The sequence below is a fragment of the Camelus ferus genome, chromosome 14 (genome assembly GCF_009834535.1).
Source record: "Camelus ferus isolate YT-003-E chromosome 14, BCGSAC_Cfer_1.0, whole genome shotgun sequence".
Taxonomy (NCBI): Eukaryota; Metazoa; Chordata; class Mammalia; order Artiodactyla; family Camelidae; genus Camelus; species Camelus ferus.
In genome coordinates this window covers 12,594,462-12,614,097 of record NC_045709.1, presented here as the reverse complement: position 1 = coordinate 12,614,097, position 19,636 = coordinate 12,594,462, and the positions used below count along the sequence as shown (strand labels likewise).

The 19,636-nt window shown below is 42.4% G+C and overlaps 1 protein-coding gene across 2 annotated transcripts in view; it reads right to left on the bottom strand.

Annotated features, from left to right (window-relative positions):
• LHFPL6 (LHFPL tetraspan subfamily member 6) overlaps nt 1–19,636 on the bottom strand; it is a 196,140-nt gene that overhangs the window by 114,662 nt on the left and 61,842 nt on the right. The gene's annotated exons all lie outside the window — the stretch shown is intronic.

The following is a 19,636-nucleotide window of genomic DNA, read 5'->3' as shown; positions in this document are numbered from 1 at the left end:
GACTTACTATCTGATCCAGCAATCTCACTCCTGGGCAAATAACTGGAGAAAAGTGTAATTTGAAAAGACACCTGCACCCCAATGTTCACAGCAGCACCATTTACAACAGCCAAGACATGGAAACAGCCTAAATGTCCATTGACAGATGACTGGATAAGGAAGATGTGGGATGTATATGTGTGTGCGTGTGTGTGTGTGTGTGTGTGTGTGTGTGTGTATGATGGAATAATTACTCAGCCACAAAAAAAAGTGAAATAATGTCATTTGCAGCAACATGGATGGACCTAGAGATTATCACATTAAGTAAAGAAAGACAAATATCATATATCACTTATAGTGGAATCTTAAAAAAGATACATATTTTATTTACAAACCATAAATAGACCCATTGACATAGAAAAACTATGGTTACTGGGTACCAGAGGGGAAGAGGGGAGAGGGATAAATTAGGAGGTTGGGATTCACAGATACACACTACTATATATAAAATAAATAAACAACAAGGACCTACTGTAGAGCACAGGGAACTATATTCAATTTCTTGTAATAAGCTATAATGGAAAAGAATCTGAATACACACACACACACACACACACACACGTATATGTATAACTGAATTGCTTTGCTGTACACTTGAAACTAACATTGTAAATTAACTATACTTCAATAAAAAGTAAAATTTTTTTTAAAAAAAGAACAACTCTATGGACAGGGGAGATTAGAAGCAAAAGGAGAAAGAGACGGAGAGCTCGGCCAACTCAACCCCTTGATACCTTGATGAGGCCAATGTTAGGAGATGTGATAGAACAGACCCTAAGGAAGGCTCTTTCAAAACCCAGCACTTCAATAGCACATGTACGCAGTGGCATTCACACCTCCCAAATGCAGAGAAGGACCAAGCGCCTGAGGACCAAAACAGGCACCCCTCCTGCACAAAACAGGCTGCGTGACTCAGCAGCAGAGGGCTATATAAAAGGGCGTGCAGCATCATGAGTGGCCAGACTGAAAACAGCCACCGCAGGAAGGCAGGCAATCTGTCATTAGTGGAAAGGCTAATTACAACCCATTTTAGAAGACATTTGCCTGGCTGTCCACTTCAGAGATCCAGAGGTTGCTCACGCCAGAGGCATTTCCAACGACCGGCCGGGCACGGGGCACAGACAGTCATCACTTTCCAGGGAGCCCTGGATGTAGCACGGTCCCCAGAAGTGAAGACCACAACACAGGCAGCATCACCAGTGTGCCGGGCGCAGGTGGCCACATGACATGTCTGCACTACCTGAAACCCTAACCCACTCCAATCCAGAATGCAGGAGCCCATCCCAAATCTAACTCCTGGCTGTAAAATGTGGAGCCAGAAAAAGAAAATTGAACAATTAAATTTCAGTAGGGAATAAGGATTTAGTGATGGATCATTGCACTCATCATCTGGAACAAGTAAAGTACTTTCCAAAGCTACTAATGGGCTTTCAGCCTAACCCTTACTCACTGCAGTCTCCACGAGAGGCAGACCAGGGCGCGATGTCAGGTGTTATGGTAAAGCTAAGCGAAAGTGAGGGAGGAAACTGAGTGATCACTAAACCGCAGGGTATCATTACCGGCATTGACTGCAAACACTGTGGGAGGGAAAGGTCAAGGTGAGAGAGGTCTCAAAGAGCTGATTTTATTCTTTCTATTTGCGGGCTCTACGTCAGTAATTTCACCATGATTGAGGGAGAGAAATGAAGATTGAACTCTCCTATTGACAGAAACTCTACCAAATTCCCAGTAGGAATTCCTTGTCATCCCTCGAAATGCCTTCATGCTACAGAGGCACGAGGAACAAATCCCTCAGGAGAGCACAGTGTGCATTTTTAAAAACACTTAGTTCAAACTGACCAGCACAGTTTACTTCTCTCGTGCAACAAAATGTTGTCTTTTTACAGCCGTGGGGAAAATTAGTTCGGAACTAATGAATTGTTAAGATGTGTATAGGAGTCAATCAGTGATAAGCCTTCCTGCTTTGATTTTGTATTTAACCTTCCAGTATTATGACAGCAGCCCCAAAGATGGGGGAGACATGCACAGCTGTTTAACTTAGGGTTTATTTCCTCCACTCTCTTTATCGTGTTGAGCGTGCCAGGGGTGGCGGTAATAGCATTATCTGATTTGATCTGAGTGGCAATCTTTTCAAACTAATAACTCTGATGTCAGCTTCCCTGTCATGTTGCCAAGTTTAATTTCCACATCTAACACAATTAACACTCTCATGAAGACACTGTCTGACTTTAGTGCTAGTACACACTTGGAAAGCTTCGCTCTTCTCAGCTACAGTTAAAGCTTCCGCAGGGAACCGTGATAAATCACCCCCACCCAGAGACCCTATCGGTTGTTAAGACTAAAAACCACTGGACATTTCTATTTTGTTCTAAAACTTGATTACTCCATGACGGATTTAACATTTCAGCATCACTTTATTTTCCAAGTGTTTTACTCTGTTTTAGGTGATTCTTCCCAAATCATTCCTCAAAAGGTAGGTAGTCTGGTTTTTAATGAAGATGTAGAAGACAAGTGACTTTCCCAAGATGGGAGTTATCCGACGTCCAGTCAGGAATTAACCGAAAACTTTGTTTTCTAGTCAACTGCTCCACTAAGGTAATGAGCATTATCAAGCGCCGAATGTGGGTGGTGGGTTAGGCTAAATCTGGCTGATAGGAGTTAACCACGTTCCCGTTGCTAACATGCTTCTAGCATTTTGCATAGTTTCCATCTACATATAGTATAGGGAGTGTGTAGATACTTTTTAACTCTAGAAAGTCATATGGGCCACTTTTCATCCTGAGATTTATTTATGTCAAAGCTTAGAGTCAGGGAAGGAAGGAAAGTCAGTAGGGACAGAAGATCTGAGTTTGCAGAGTGTGCACCGTGGTCATGAAGTCCAGAACATAGCCCGGCTCTCCATGCTTCCAGCTCCACTGGGAGCAGGGACGCAGCCCCACCCCCCAAATATCTAGTCTGACAAAGGAAACAAAAAGGCATGTAAGCACTGCCAGCTCTCTGTACTAAGAATTCAAGGATAAGAATGTAGGGGACAAACGTCCGTAGTTTACATCCCTGGCCGGATGGACAGTGCCTGCTGGATCTCCCACCAGCAGCTACGAAAACCTCCCATGGTAAGACTGTGAGTTTTTGCTGTTTCTCCGAACATCCTATCTTCATGGGACCAAAAAGATCATCAACTCATCTCTCTCCTATACTCCAGGCATGACAATGAGGTATTGTGCTGTTAGAAGTCACGGTGATCCTTTCTTTACAGTGATGGTCAAAGGCTGTCCTCGTTGGTTTTGCAGGAATGACTGCCAGCCTGGCCCTCATCGGTCTGTACGTGGGTCACGGCAGCAGCCTCAGGACCTAGGCACACTTTTCCAATACCTGTTCAGTGGAATGCCCCTACTCCCACTCAGTCCACAAGGTCCAGGTGTCAGCAGCTCTCCTCACCCCTCTTCCAGGAAGGACATGGATGGGGTCTAGCTTATCTAAACTTGAAGCTCAATTCAAGGACGTTGCCTGGGCTTCTGAGAATTTGAGAAGTGGGCACAGACTGCCTGGCCACCAGCTTATCACCACGAGACGGGCACTTCCCTGAGAAAGGAGCTGACTCAGAGATGGCAGAAAGGGACCCGTAAGTAATGACCTTGCTGGAGCCCCCAGATCCAGCAGCCTGAAGCCAGGCTATCCTAGAACTTCAGTGACATAAACCAATCCATTTTCCTTTTTTGATTCAGCCACTCAAGAGCTCTTCCAACGTGCTGTTTTGCTGAGGATTCTAGTAGAGTTTCCTGGGAAGTCCAAACTGGTCCATTCTGCCTTTCCAAACTCCTCTCTTTCCAGTTTGGTCCCTTTATTTCCAGATGTGTCAGCTTCTCTCTGCCTTGACCTTCCAGGTCCTGGCTCAGCGCTTTCCTCAAACCCCTGTATCATCCCCCTTTCCAAATAAAAGTCTTCTGCCTCTTTCAGTGCTGTTCTCAAAACTCATCTGAATTCCTCATTCTGCTTCCCGTCAGCACTTGTTCATTTCCTGTACCCGATGGTATATTAATGGAGATGCTGTTATTTCAATTAATTTATAAATTTCTTAGTTTATAACTTACAATGAATCGTATGAGTTATTCTCAAGTCCTTCAAACTTTACACTTCCCTTTTTGATAACTAAAAATCTTCTTCCTCTTTTAATATCATTGAGATTTCCAAAGAAATTAAGTATGGTGACCAAAACCAAACTCAATATTCTGTGTACTATTAAATATGCATTTTTAAACTCAACTTGGACTAGAAATTTGGATTGTATCCCCACGACCAGTGGTTCTCAAACTTTGGGGAACATCAGAATCACCAGGAAAGCTTGGGGAAACTCAGACTGCTGGGCACCCAGAGTCTTTGTAGTGGGTCTGGGGTAAGGACATGAGAATGTGCACTTCTAACAAGTTCCTGAGAGATGCTGATGCTCTGGTGTGAGGACCAGAGTTTGAGAAGCATTGCCCTCCACCCTGTTTGTTGAGAGGAGCATGGTCTTTGAATTCTCCATCCAGAACTCCATCTGCCTCTGGGATCTGAGGCAAGAGAGCTCAAGGCTCTCTGAGTATGACCTCAGTCACACAGAACAGGTTAACATCCAGATCTGTCATGTTGCTGGGTGACCTTGACGGGGCAAATTCCTCACTCTCCCTAAGCTTCCATATCCTGATGTGTAGCATGAGGCAACAGCCAATGTGCTTATCCCCACAGACCAGGGTTAAAGTGAAGCACTCCTCACAATGCTTGGCACATGGTAAGTGCACAACAGACTCAGACTGCTTTGATGGTGGTGTTATTATTGCTGTCACCAGGTAGGGAGAGCTCAGTGGTAGAGCACGTGCTTAGCATGTGAGAGATCCTGGGTTCAATCTCCAGTACCTCCTTTAAAAAAAAAAAAAAGAAAGGGAAAAAAATGGACTTACTGCTGTCACCAACAGGAAGTCAATGGTCTTCTGATTCCCCATCCAGGATTCTTTTAACTCAGTCACCATCTCTCTTATGTGAATATACCTTTCATTATAATGCCAGCCTCTAATATTATCCTTTCTCATATCTCATTCTATTATTCTCTTCTCATACAATGTCTGAAATTATTTTCCTTTGAACAGCCCAGGATGGTTGCCTTACGTGACAGATTGTGTTTCTTCCTTCAGCTTAATTCAATTAAAACTCAATTTTTAGAAAGTCCGTGCATTAGAACAAATAAGACATTGGACCTAAAATAGCCCCATTTCCTTCCCCTCTGACATTTTTGAACAATTTTCCTACAAAATATACTGAGGCTTCTTCCCACAGGCTCTATCTGCGGAATTCTCAACCAAATCACCACAATGGAGGATGCTTTATTTGTGGCTTTTCACAAAAACAAGAGGAAAACAAGACTGTTTCCTGCTGCCTTTCATTTACCCCATGGAGAGCGCAGGCCAGAGCCTGGTCTGAACGTGATCGTGGAGTTTCTGAAGAGGCATCCACCGTGTGTTCAGAAGTTTGACAAGGGGCTGGCCCGGGGTGAGCCAGGGAAGAAAAGCAGGATGCTGAGGAAAACAGGAGCCAAGAGTCATGCAATTAACATTTTTTCCATGCTTCGCTATAATTAGCAGATCAAAGGGGACCTGGGCTTACAGAACTCACCAGGCCTACGTGAGTCAGCAAATGGCAAAAGTAAGACTCACCGTTCACAGGCAGAATTTGTTTTCTCATAAATCATCCTTTGTGACTCCTCTACCACTTATTCCCACGAAGCGCTGCACCTGAGAACATTCCCAGGGCAGATATAGTTCCCGTTTCCTGAGTGTCCCCTGCGAGGCGCAGAGGGCTCGTGGACACCTCCATACAGCCCCGCAAGGAAGGCGCCGGGGCTCCAGGTTCCGAGACTCGACCGATGCCTCACTGGCAGGAAGTGGCAGGCACTGAACTCCCATCTCTCAGAAAGGCAGTGCTGTGCAAAAGCTCCTGATCGTGAAACCATCCCCTGAGCTGCTCATTAAAAATATGCATTTTAATCCACGAGATCCGGAGCGAGGCTGGCAAACAAGATCTACAAAAAGCTCGCAGTGATTATTTTCCCCCCTCAAGTTTGGTAAACCACTTGCAAGATATGAGCACATCTATGGGACTTTCTATTTATACTCAACATACTGGGAAAGGAAACGTCATTTCATGGGAGAGTCTTACAGATTCACGACATGTCAGTCTCTTTTAGGTTTGCCTTTTTTTTTTTTTCCTCAGAGACCATGAATAATAAACTCATTTCAATCACAATCCATACATATGTCAGTCCCCTGCCCAGAACCGTGAGGGGTTTCCAGTTTCACTCAGCACCGCTGCCAGATCCTCACAATGGCCCTCAAGTGCCACATGACCTGGCCCTCTCCTACCTCTCAGACACCATCACTCTCTCACGCATCCCCTTCCCTTTTTACACGTTTAATATAATTTAATTTTTTATTGAAGTGTAGTTGATTTACAATGCTGTGTTAATTTCTAGTGTACAGCATAGTGATTCAGTTTACAGGTATATATGTATGTGTGTGTGTGTGTGTGTATATATATTCCTTTTCATATTCTTTTTCAGTATAGGACATTACAAGGTATTGAATATAGTTCCCTGGAACTGGAGGTCATCACACTAAGTAAAGTAAACCTAGTGAGAAAGAAAAATACCATATGCTATCCTCATCCTTTCTAGACACACAACCCCTTGCCGTCCCGGAAATACACCAATTCCCACCCTGTGCCTTTGAATTTGCTGATCCCTCTGCCTCAATCACTGTTCCCCCAGAGACCCGCATGGCCAACGCCCTCACCTCCTGTGAGTCTCTACTCAAACAGCAGCTCCATGAGGTCTTCCTTGATCATCCTATTTAAAAGTTAACCATTCTCAGCTCCTGTAACTCCTAAGCCCCTGTGCTTACGGACATTTTTTTCTTTTCTGCCATATACTATGGTGTGCACACACCATAGTTTGTATGATATATATATATATATATCTCATACAGACATACGCTAAGGTATACCTGTACCTTCAAACACACCATATAATAAGATCTGTGTAATTTACTTATCACATTTATTTTTTATTAGCTATCTTCTCCTACTGCTGGTCAGCTCCACAAGGTCGGGGATCTTTGTCTACTGATATATCCCGAACACCTAGAACAGTGCCTGGTATGTAGTAGGTACTCAATAAATATATGTTAAATTAATGAATATAATTGAAACAAAATTTCACACAACAGTACATCATCTTACTATGTCAATGTACTCTATATTGTCCACCCAATCCTATTCTAATTTATTTTATGAAAGTGTAGACTCATTACTTGGTCACTGACATAATTAAAATTCTGTTGCTTGTTTGCCAGCAACTTGCTGGGAGCCTGTTTAAGTCATCAGACCAATTTCTCACCAGGTGCATTTTGACCCATCAAGTGCAAAGAGCTCCCTCCAAAGGTTAACAACATAAATGGTGACAAACCATCTGCAAATGAGAAAAACAATAAAAGGATCAAATTAGGAGTTTTGGCATATGATTCCTTTGGCAAAATGCTAACTTAGCTTTGAGGGCGCACAGCAAGGCTGTAATGAATGCATGAACATAGTAAGCAGTGCGTCAGTGAGTCATCAGGAGGGTTACTAACGTATTTCAAATTACATTTAGTTACTTACGGCCAAGAATGTTTTAAAACACACAGTTTAATCATCATGTTTTGTGAATTTTCCTTGCAAAGCTGTTAAGAGGAAAGGGCTGGTTTTATGTCAGATGGATCATTTCAGATGAACAAGATCAGCAGGCCCAATATTATCACCACTGACCAAGTATTTGTAGTCATATTTTATGGGGTCTGAGTGCCCTTTGATCTTAGTTTGGCTTCATGTTTCAGAACTGGCCCTGTGAGCATTTCCCCGTTTGTTTGCTAGGACTGCCATAACGAAGTGCCTCAGACGGGGTGGCTCAAACACAGAAATCCCTCTCCTTACGCTTCTGGAGGCTGAGAGTCCAAGGTCAAGATGTTGGCAGGGCTGGTTTCTTCGAAGGGCTCCCTCCTTGGCCTGTAAGTGGCTGTCTTCTCCCTGGGTCTTCACATGGTCTCTCCTGTGTGTGTCTGTGTCCTGATCTTTTCTTGTTTTAAGGACATCAGTCATACTGAGTTAGGGCCCACTCTAATAACCTCATTTTTAACTTAGTTATTTCTTTAAAAACCCTATCTCCAGACACAGTCACATTGTGACATCCTGGGGGTTAGGACTTTAGTGTATGAATTTGGGGGAGGTAAAATTAAGCCCTAATACCCACATTCTCAATTCTAATGCTTAAAACATACTCAAGAAAGAGCATATTATTTTACATTTTTATCTGTTGTCATACATGCAACCAAAAGCCAAGATAAAAATACACAATTTCATATTCAGTGTACCTGGCCTCTTTAAAATGAGCAGAAATCAACTGGCTAATAATGTAAATGAATGAATTAAAATTAATTCAACTACAACTAAGATCTCACGTTGTTCTCATCAACTTGGGAGAATAAAAGAACTTACATTTTCCTCTAAGCCCAGGTTTTTTCTTCCCAGATATTTCATTTCAGGCTGGTTTACACAGACATGCCTTTTTCTCCTAAACATTCTTGGTGCAAATTAAAAAGAAAAAGGAATGTCTACCTCAGGGAGGATGAGATGGAAATACGACGTCAAATGAATGGTTTAAAATCCATCATGTATAGATGTTATCAATCTCAAAACATCCTAGGAATCACAGCTATTTCCGCATCACATGGTATGGAACGTGAGTAGAACACAGTTGTCATTAGAACTCTTCATGGAATTCAGAACATAACGGGCATCAGGATTTTATCAAGTGAAACCTCGCCTGAAGGTCTACTATGAGTAAGGGATGGTGCAAGATCTTAAAAGAGACTGAGTGAAACACTACCGAAAGAAGTGAGTTGTTTTAGCTTGATGGATAAAAGATTTACTAGAGCTTTGAGAACTGTCCAAAAGACAGGAGGGCTCTCCGGCAGAAGATGGCTTCAATTTATTCTCAGAGGCTCAGGATGCAGTCTGAGCAGTTGGATCAACCCTTGAGAGGCTGATTTTGGCTAAAAGGAAGAGGAACTGTCTAACCGAACTATCCAGTAACTTGGGGATAGTGAGTCCCTCTCACTGAACATATTCAGCTCGAGGGTTGGGGGTGCCGGGGAAGGATGTGTGTGATGGGTGGAGAATACACCGTTTCCTTGGGTCCTTCCAAATCTGAGACTCTTCCATTAGGTTCGTTCCCTCTAAAGGTTTCCAGTGATAGGCTGAACGACAGTATCTGTCGGCCTTCCTGCATTACCTAAATAATATTTTATCTACAGTATAAATAAAAAGATTATCACCTATTCAAGGATGCATTTCCCCACTATCACAAAGGAGTTATCCAGTGTCTCCTGTCTTTATCCACCTTGTTAAGAATCTGTGCCCATCCCTCCCTCTTCCCTCTGCCACTAAACTCAGATCAAGCCCACGTTCAAAACTGGCCACCTTGTCATGGAGGTGACCCAGGAAGAACCATCTCTCTACGGACAAAGTTACCCTGCATATACCACCATAGGAAATAGGATTGAAATAACACAGCTTCACTCTGCACCAGGCCTTCTGCATCCTCTTCACGTTCTTTATCACAGTACAACTTTCTGGGTAACAACGTGAAGGTTTCCAGTATTCAGCACTGGCTTCATGGATTTCATATTCCCATTCCACAACCAACAGGGCAGTTCAGAGCTGTGATTTTGGACCCCCCTCCAAAAAAGGCATAAACTACAAATGAAAGTAAAATATATATGAAAACAGACCTGTTGTTACTCTGGCTGGTACCTTTGCCAAGTTTTTAACGAGGGGGTAGGATCCTCGTGGTTGGCGGCAAATGCAATGACCAACCATGAGAAAGGACCTCAGGGGCACAAGGCCAGCGGGAGGGACACCGAAGAGAAGAGAGGAAGCATCTGTCATAGTTCAGTTCCATCTGATTTCACACTCTGCTGAGCAGTGGAAACCAAAAGCACCTCATTTTCTACCCAGCCAGGCTAGGACGATGATCCACCGTGAGAAACGTTTCACACTCCCCATTTATTGTATTTTATTTTCTTTTTCGCTTGTCACCCCTAAATTAATCAAGGCCAGCGTCGTTCAGATGCTTAATCAACAAAGCTCCATCATCCTGTCAGCTCCTTAAGAAGAAGCAAGTGGAAGGAAGAAAGCAGGGGTAGAGGAGGGTGTGCTGGCAGAGAAGGAGGAAGGTGGGTAAGGATTGAGGGAGAGGGAGAAAGGTGTGGAGAAATAATGTGAGATCCCACATATGATCTGAAGCGGAGGCAGCCGTGTAATTATAGGGCTAGCTTTTCTTTCACTTGACAGCATAAGAAAAGGAGGCGAAGAGAAGCTTTTAAATGAAACATGACATTCCCTTATTAAAGTCTGATTTTGATTTTAAATGGCTTAGTGCTTTGCAGCTTTACTTCCGCACTCTGGGTTTTCTAAGGACTAGATGTTTAATGAAAAAAAGGAACTGCAATATTTTGGAAGAGTGTATGCACATTTCTAAACGAACAATTTCTTTATAAACATGCCTATGTTTATAAAAGCTGTTTATGTTCTCCAAGCAATAGCTGGGCATCTTTTGGTAAACATAAACATAAATGGGGTCTAGCTTACCGGAAAAATGCATGGTATGCCTTTTGTTGAAAAATAACATGGTGCATAATGTGTGCAATGCATTAAGAATTTATTGCCCATTTCTGCTTCAATTCCTCCTGACTGGGGACAACCCAGAGAAACCGCCCATCCTTACAAGGCGAGCTCCGTGACCCACTGGAGCAGTGCATGTTGGGACGTGGAGACCCCAAACAGAACGGCAGCGGCAGGACATTTCCTGTGCAATGACAGGTCTAGGAAGTGTCAGGGTTTATTTTCCATCTCACAGCAAAACATCCCTGCTTCTCTCCTCCCCATGCCCACTTTAACATCCCCTCCACCCCCAGAGGACTCCAGATATTCACCCCCCACAAGAGGGAGGGAAATGCCCTAATGGCTGCAGTTGGATCTGCTTGATAAATATTATCCATAATATTCATAATAATGCCTAACACATAATAATGCCTAATGACATTTTGCATATTACAAAATATTTTTATGAACATTATCTACATTATGAGATAGATGCTATTAGCCTCATTTTATAGAAAAGAAAACTGACACTCAAAGAATGCAATTCACCTACAGGTACATAGCAAATCCGAGACCCTGACCCTGGTCTCTGACTTTGGTCCAGGCCTTTTCCTCTCTCCCTCCCTCCTTCCTCTTTTCTTTCCTTCTTGCCCTTTGCCCTTCCCTTCTCTTCTCTTTCCCTTTTTATTAAACAGATTTATTGAGGTGTAACTGACATATAAAAAGCTGAACTCACTTAAAGTGTACAATTTGATAAACTTTGATGTGTATATGAAAATAAAAACATCACCATAATTAAGATAAGAAACCAATCCATTTTTCCACCAAATTTCCTCCTGATCTTTTGTAATTCCTTCCTGTCCCATTTCCCACTCCCCTATCCCAGGAAACCCCTATTCTGCAAGTTAGTTTCAATTTTTGAGAATTTTATGTAAGTGGAATTATACAGTATGTACTCTTTTTACCTGGCTTCTTTCACTCAGCATAATTATTTTTAGATTCACCCATGTTGTCACATGTATCATAAAGTCATTTCTTTTTACTGCAGAATAATATTCCAGTGAATGGATGTACCACAATTTGTTTATCCCATCACCTGTTGATGAACATCTGGCTTGTTTTCAGGTTGGGGTGATTACAATGATAACTGCTGTGAACATTCATATACAAGTCTTTGGATGAATATATGCATCATTTCTCCTTGGTAAATTCCTAGAAGTGGAATGGCTGGGTAACATGGTATGTGTATGTTTAACTTTTTTAAGAAGCTGCCAAGTTGTTTTGCTCTTTTTTTGTTCAAATATTTTAGCCCATTTAAAATTGCTTTATTTTCTTATCATCAAGTTTTGAGTGTTTTTTAGATATTCTGGATACAAATTCTTTATTGGATATGTAATTTTCAAATATTTTCCCCCAGTGTTTTTCAAAGAACAGATGTTCTTAATTTTGACAAAGTCAGATTTAGTCATTTTTTGTTTGTTTATGAAACATGCTTTTAATGTCATATTTAAGAAATCTTAGCCTAACACAAGGTCACAAATATTTCTTCCTAGGTTTTCTTCGAGAGGTTTTACAGTTTGAGGTTACACATCTAGAAATATAACATGTTTGGGGTTACTTCTGGTGTGAGGTATGGGCTGAAGTTCTTTTTGCATATGTATATTTTCTTGTATTTTTATTTTACTCTTCTATATTTGACTATTTAAATTTTTTGACATTTTTGACTATTTTAAAGCATCTTTCTATTCCAATTATTATAAGTGCTTTTTCTTTAGGAATGCCAAGATGAAGAACAAAGAAGAGATTTAAAAACATGGATAGTAAATATAAACCAGGCAACGTTAAAGTAACAAGAAACAAGTTACAAGAAATAGAAAAGGCTCTACGAGAGGAGCTCACTGCCCTCACAGAGAATCATGATGGAAGCCTGGAGTCCACTCAGTCGCCCATCTGCTGGTGGTTACTGACTGCTCCGCAGACAGTAAAGTGAAGGCTAACATCGTAGATGATCACTGTTCCGGAGTCCTAGACAACTGAGGTGCCTTATTAGATTGAAAAACTAAGTAAAGACAGCATCACCCATTAAAGGCAGAGTTAAGTCTATCAAATCATAAATTCTAAGCAGTGTTGGTTTGTAAGTAACATGCCTCAAGTTTCCTTCATGTTCCTCTCCTTCAGTTAGAACACATGTTTTCCAGAAGTGCAACATTTTGCCCTGAGGAAAACTGGGGTGGAGAAGTCCACAGTAACTGCCAAGAGGACTGCTTGGTCCCTTTCTGGGGGCGGTTCACTAAGAACTGAAAACCCAGAAACAATTGTTTCTCCTGCTGCCCCAGGATTTTACTTTTAACATTGGGCGAGTGGGGATGGTGGTTCCCTGGGAAACTGTATTTTTTACACAGGTCTGAAATCATTAGATCTGTAACTTAAATTCTTCACCAAACCCTGTGTTAATCAAGAGATCAGCATTCATCTTTCCAGAAAAAAAGAAAAAAAAAGAAAAAAAAAAGATGAAACAGGGAAGAAAGTATCAAGTTAGGAGCCATAGGGATTAGTTGCAAGTAAGTATCAGAAATGGATAACTTTGATTTCTGCATGGAAAAGGTAAGTAAAAGAAACAAACAAACAGGAAATACTAGAAGAGAAAAACTGCAATTTGAAATACACAGTTTAAATCTGAAATTAAATTACTGGAACTGACATTCCTGATTACTATTGTCAAACTATTTTCTCATATAAAGTATTTTAAATACACAGAAAGTCATGGATTAATTAATATAATGGATATTTCTGAATCCATACCCTGATTTACCAAATCTTGACATTTTACCAAATTTGTTTCTTAAAATAACACAGTATTATAATAAAGTCATTTTTGATTAAAAATTTACAAATGAGAATGAACTGCAAAATATTCTTAACCTTTGGAGGGTTTGGATGGAAGGCAGGGGTGTGGAAAGCCCACCCAATCATGCTCTGCTACTGGCCACGAGAAAGACCACACTGACCACGGTTTATGGCCAAGATGTGCTGGCTGTTGTCAGAGAAGAAATATCCTCACCATCTGTTGGCTTTGCCCTCCCCTGGCGCCTATTTCTCTTCCTTTGGAAGCTCAAGGGCATTTTTTGAATATAGATGAATAAGCCTAAAATTTTACTAACTGGAAATATTGGTTGGGAAAGTGTGTCTTGGGTTGGGTTCAATCATTTTGGATCAAATCAAATAACTTCTTAAGGTATTCATGCATTTCTGACCTAAAGCAACTCTTTCATTCTAATCATCAAGGTAAAGTTGTCTTCGGCCCCCTCATCTCTTCTGCTGCCAAATTTGTAGCATCTTCTACACTCAGACTTGCTTCTGGGTTATATTTCTACTTTATATCTTCCTGTGGCCTTCTTCATGTGAATCTCTCAAAATAGGCTTTAAAAGTCTTAGGAAATAAAATTATACACAGGAAGTTCAGAGAGTGAGGACATAAGTGCACATGCTCATTAAGATGCCTAGAAAGCTAGTTCATGGGGAAATGTGAAAATAAGAAAAGTAGATTGCACTTCACTGAGTGCCCACAGTGTGCCAGGCACTGTAGTGGAAGCTTTCGTATTAGGGAATTTATTCTTCACAATGGTTCTAGAAAGTATCGTTCCCACTTTACAGGGAGGAAACTGAGCTTCCGAGAGAATAAACTTCATTGTCCAAGGTCATACATCTCCTCAGTCAAGGAGCACACCCAGGCCTTTATGATCCTGGCCTTTACGATTACAGCATGTATGTGACCCTGTCCCCACTTACACTTAGGAAGTATTTATTGAGTAGGTATTATGGGATCCCTACTGCACTGGTATTTTGTGGGACAAATAATACATGTAATTTAATCTCAACAGCTTTTAGGAGACTATGCTCCATTTCTGCCAAGAAAGAGCCAAGTAATCATACAAGACTGGTGTTGGGGAGGAGGCCAACTGGGGATTAAGACCCTCAAGCCTAAAGGACAATCAACTCAACAAAGCTCACCCAGCTAGAGGACTAGAGTCGGGCTTTGAACTTGTCCCTTCTCCAATTTGATGCTTCTTCCACATGCTGTAGTGCCAAACTTTCGTTCATTCATTCATTCACTCATTCTTTCTTCAAGAAATATTAAGTACCAAGTGTGTCCCAGAGCCCGTGAGAGATGCTGGGGAAATAGCAAGGGAGCATCCTGGGTACGGCCCAGGCTTGCAGAGCTTACAGCTGGGTACAGACTCTCACATTCCCCCACCGCCAACACCGCTGTAATACAGAGAATAGAGCTGCAGAACATTAGTTTCTCCTTCCTGAGGTTTAAATGATAGTTATCTATGAATATTAGCTGATTCTCATATAAATGTTTCCTTTTAACTTCCTCGGTTCCATGACTATGCTAGAAGGTGAGAAAGAATTGTTTAGATCATTGGTGCTCAAACTTCGCTGTGCATTATTATCTCTCAGAAGACCCGCTAAAGAACAGATTGCTAGACTCTACCCCGGAATTTGTGATACAGAATAGTTCAGGGATGGGACCCAAGGGTTTGCATTTCTCACAAGTTTCCAGGTGTTGGGACGCTCTGACCACCACTGGTTTAGATCAACCCCAGGGTGACCAGCCTCCTGCACAGGAAACTGAGGACAGAGGGTATGACTCACATCATCTCTTACATGTGGTGCTGAGGACTATTATTCTGATTTTACACATGAGGAAGCTGAGGCCAGTGAAAAATCAATGGCTTGTCCAGAATAGCTATGTGCTTCCTGACTAATATTAAACAAACACAAGAGGTCAGATTTTTCCGAACAAAACTAAAAAGGTTGTACAGAGGCTAACAGCTAGATCCTTAACGAAATTATCAAGGAATTCTCCCCTCGGTCCAATGCTGAGAACCAGTCTAGAGAACTGATGAACGCACCCTGAGCTCACTCTTTCCAACTTGATCCTTGAAATCCAACAATTAATCTTGGAAATTCCCACTCCTGGCCCCAACACTCAACTCAGTGGGAAACTGAGTGATGAGTGAAGGATGTCTTAGACTAAAGGTCAGGAGACCCACATTCTGGTACTGAGCATCTAAACTGGCTGAATTAAAATAACTGGGTTCACTCCTTCACCTGTGAACTGAGTAACTGGAAAGATGACTTCTAAAACCCCATCAAATTCCAGTATTTTGCACCTCCCTCTGATCTCCCTGGTTATGAATGAGCTAATTATTATTCAGCCGAGGCTAAGTGAGTGCCAGGGATGGGAGGAGGGAAAGGCACACCCCTTGTCAACTCAGTAGAACCCCCCACCTATCCAGCAGCAAAGCACAGACTCAAATGTAAAATGCATTTCTGCACTTACGTGGAAAAAATTTAATATTCCCAAAGCTGAAGAAGCCAACCAAGGACACAACTGATTGATGTAAAAATTTTAATTCCAGCCGGCCAAAACCGAAAGAAAAATAGTGAAGTGGTAAAGGACAGGGACGCCTATCCCCCACGTCATAATGCCACGTGTTAGAAACCAGCTCAAAGAATGTGTACCGGGAACGTGTGAGTTTTCTGGGCGTTCGCAGGAACAGACCAAATCAATCAACAACTAGCCAGTCAGTCCTAGGCATGGCTTGGAGAGCCTTTGGAGCCGCTGCTGTTGAACTGCATTCATCTGATCCTGATGAGACCCGAATCCCCTTTAAATGGAGTGGCTGCGCTTCTAACAGCTCTGCTCAGTTCGCCGGCGAAGAATCTTATTCTGTTTTACACCTGATGGTTCTTCTGACAAAACACTGTCCCTTCCTGTTAGCTCCACTTCCAAAGCAATCCAAGCCAGGGATGAGCCCAGCCGCCTTCAAGGAGTGACGCGCCTGCAGCCACTTCTGGCTTTGCCCACTTGCCCATCAAGGGCGGAGAATTTTTTTTTTTTATTCCAGAAAGCAAAATAAAGCTAGAAGCGCACAAAAGCTATAAATCAGCATCGGGAAATAAGGTCACGCGTTTTACAGCACATGATCCAAATACATGCTGTGCCAAATTGGCCTTTAGTCACTTGAATTGACATAAAATGTGCCTGGGTTGACACTTTATTTTCACCATTTGCCCTTATTGCAAGATACAGGCTGTTGCCTCCTCCTTCCTGGGAATTTTTCTCCAGCTTAACAGCTTCCTAAATGCTTCCCTTTGTTGGATAATAATTTTTAGGCGTTGCTTTAAAGCATCTTTCTCCCTTTCAAATTTATCTCTGCCCGACAGCAGAGTTATCTGTGCTGAGGGAGGTGATTAACTGGCCACGGATTAGCCCTATATTAGCATCAACACTGCCTTCCCGGCCACCCGGACCTGTGAGTGCCGATGAGGGACCCAGGGGAGGGACACAAACGGAAGACACTGCTTAAATAAAAAGCATCATTAAACTGAGAGGGGAAACCAATCATCAAAAAGTCTGCTTTCATTAAAAAAAGAATTACTATGAGGATTCCACAGGAGAGAAAAAACTGTAGCTTGAATACAATTTTAGATGAATTCAAACCTGAAAAGTTACGTGTAATTACAGCATGCCCTTTCTCTTTATTCATGCCGCTCACTTAATATGTTTAAACTAATTTCAGCTAAGACAGTTGCGCATTCTGGCATATCCTAGAAGGCGCAAGACTGCGGAGGCTAATTACGGGTTCCTACTGTCTAATCCTTCTGGAATAGTCTCCAAGCTGGATTCCTGCAAGCTTCACATTTGGTATCCAGGCAGACAAAGCCCTCAGCAGCAGCCACAAAAATCTAACAGCTATGCCACACTTGCAGAGCAGCCCTCGGAAACGAATGCAGAACATTTCTCTCCTGGCAAAGGCTTCATGCCTCTGAAATGAAGTCATTTATTCCCAGGCCCTCCTGCCTTCTGCCACGCCAGCCTCAAAGACCAGACAGCGCGTGACGTCTCATCCAGCCCCACACAAGCATCCTAGTGGTCAACCTGAGCGGCCCATGGCCTGATTTTGCTGGCACAAGGTAACGAATCCCTGGAGAGCAGCATCCGCCATGCAGGAGGTTATCATAATTGACCTCTGGGTGTTCCTCCTTTGCAGATAAATGATAACGCATGAGCATGCAGACTTCGCATAAAATCCCCCGGGTGTTGAAGGCCCTTAAACACAGCCAGTTCATCAGGAGAGCAACGAGGAGGAGTTGGATGTTAATTAACAGATTGATGAATATGTAACATGGGATTCAACAGGGACTAAAAGAAAACTCACCTGAGCCAAGACACTGACATGCTAGATGACCTTGGCCAAGGCACTTGACCTCTGCAAGCTTCAATTAGCTGAACAGTAGAACTGAATAAAACCAAAACCTTGATGAAAATGAGATGTTCAATTTAATTTACCGGGAGTAATTTACAACCCCAAAGACAATAATCAAAACACAAAGCAAACATCAAAAGTGCCAGCATGGGAGGGAGTTGTAGCTCTTCAGCTGGCCAGCCTATCACCGTCTCCTAAATCAGCCTGTGCAGTGTTCTCTTAACGTAGTGCATATTACGTGACAGCGATCTCAATCTTTCATATTGAAAAAACAGTGTGCTATGTTGTTTTAAGGAGAGAAGGAGGTTTAAAAAAAAAAATTGATCTCCCTACGTGATCCAAAAATAACACTGTTTCCTAGAAATTGCTTTAAAGAAACCCTACCATAGTGTTAAAGGGAAAGGCTTGCCAAGTGCTCTAAGGATTCCAAAGAAAAATCCTGTAGACTGTAGGGGGGTAATGAGAACTTTTACACTTCTAAATTACATAATTAGTTCCTGAGTACCCAAGACTATTTAAAATGCACTTTGCTGATTGGAAAGGAAAAAAAAAAATAATGAAGTACAAAGAGGATAAATGAGGACACCACTTCTTAAGTGGTGAACGTTCATGGAATGGGAGGGGAAAAAAAAAAACCAACCTATTTGCTCATGCTCCGAGCATTCAAGATTTTCAAGAGGCTCGGATGACAGAAATGCTTTTCGTGCTCTGATTTTACAAACAGAGACAGGCTCCCTGGCTCCCTTCTCTTTATTCGAAATCTGAAGTAACCTCAAGTAATCCTGGCATCAATCTTTATCACTGTGATCGCCACCGAAGAGGCCAAATACATGTCTCCAGCCCAGACATTTCCAGGTCCAAATTTGTATCCAATTTTCTTCAAATTTCCAAAACTCCTTAAAGTTGTCTATTCTTTTCTATACCTACTAATGCAATATGTCCCTGTTTGTCTGGGACAGTTCCAGTTGATGTCTGTTACCCTGGGGTGACTGTTCATGGTGCTTACTTGCACCCTCACAATGGTCCAGATTAGGAGGAGGAAGGATGTGGTTCCTACATCCACAGTCCCCACCCACTCCACTCCCCACCACCCCCGGCACCAGGCAGGCCTGGCTCATAGTCTCTGGCTCAGACTACTCAGGCTACTGACTGGGCTTCCCACCTTCACCGCACCCTTCCCTTCCTCCAATTCATCCAGAATTGGTGGGTCCTTCCAAAGTGAAAGTCCAATCTGGTCACCTCCCTGCTTCGCTGCTCCTCCTCCCTGCTACTTTCAGAACGAAGCCCAAGCACCTGAGAGCCTGCAGCTCAAAGCCCTCCAGGACTTAGCTTCATTCCGTGACATCAACAGTGTCTTCTGGCCACAGGCACCTGTGCGTGGAGAGAGGGGAGGCGGGGAGAGACGCAGATGGAAAGGATTGCTTAAATACAAAGCATTGTTAACTGGAAGGGAAGTGCGTGATCCTTACATTTTTGCTGAAGAAAGTACTACATGCTGAATTTAGACAGGAGCCTCCCTATTAAAGAGTTCACTTCCCCAGATCCTGATGCCAACGTGTCAGGTCCTCAACAACTTCTTTTCTGGTAAAAGACAA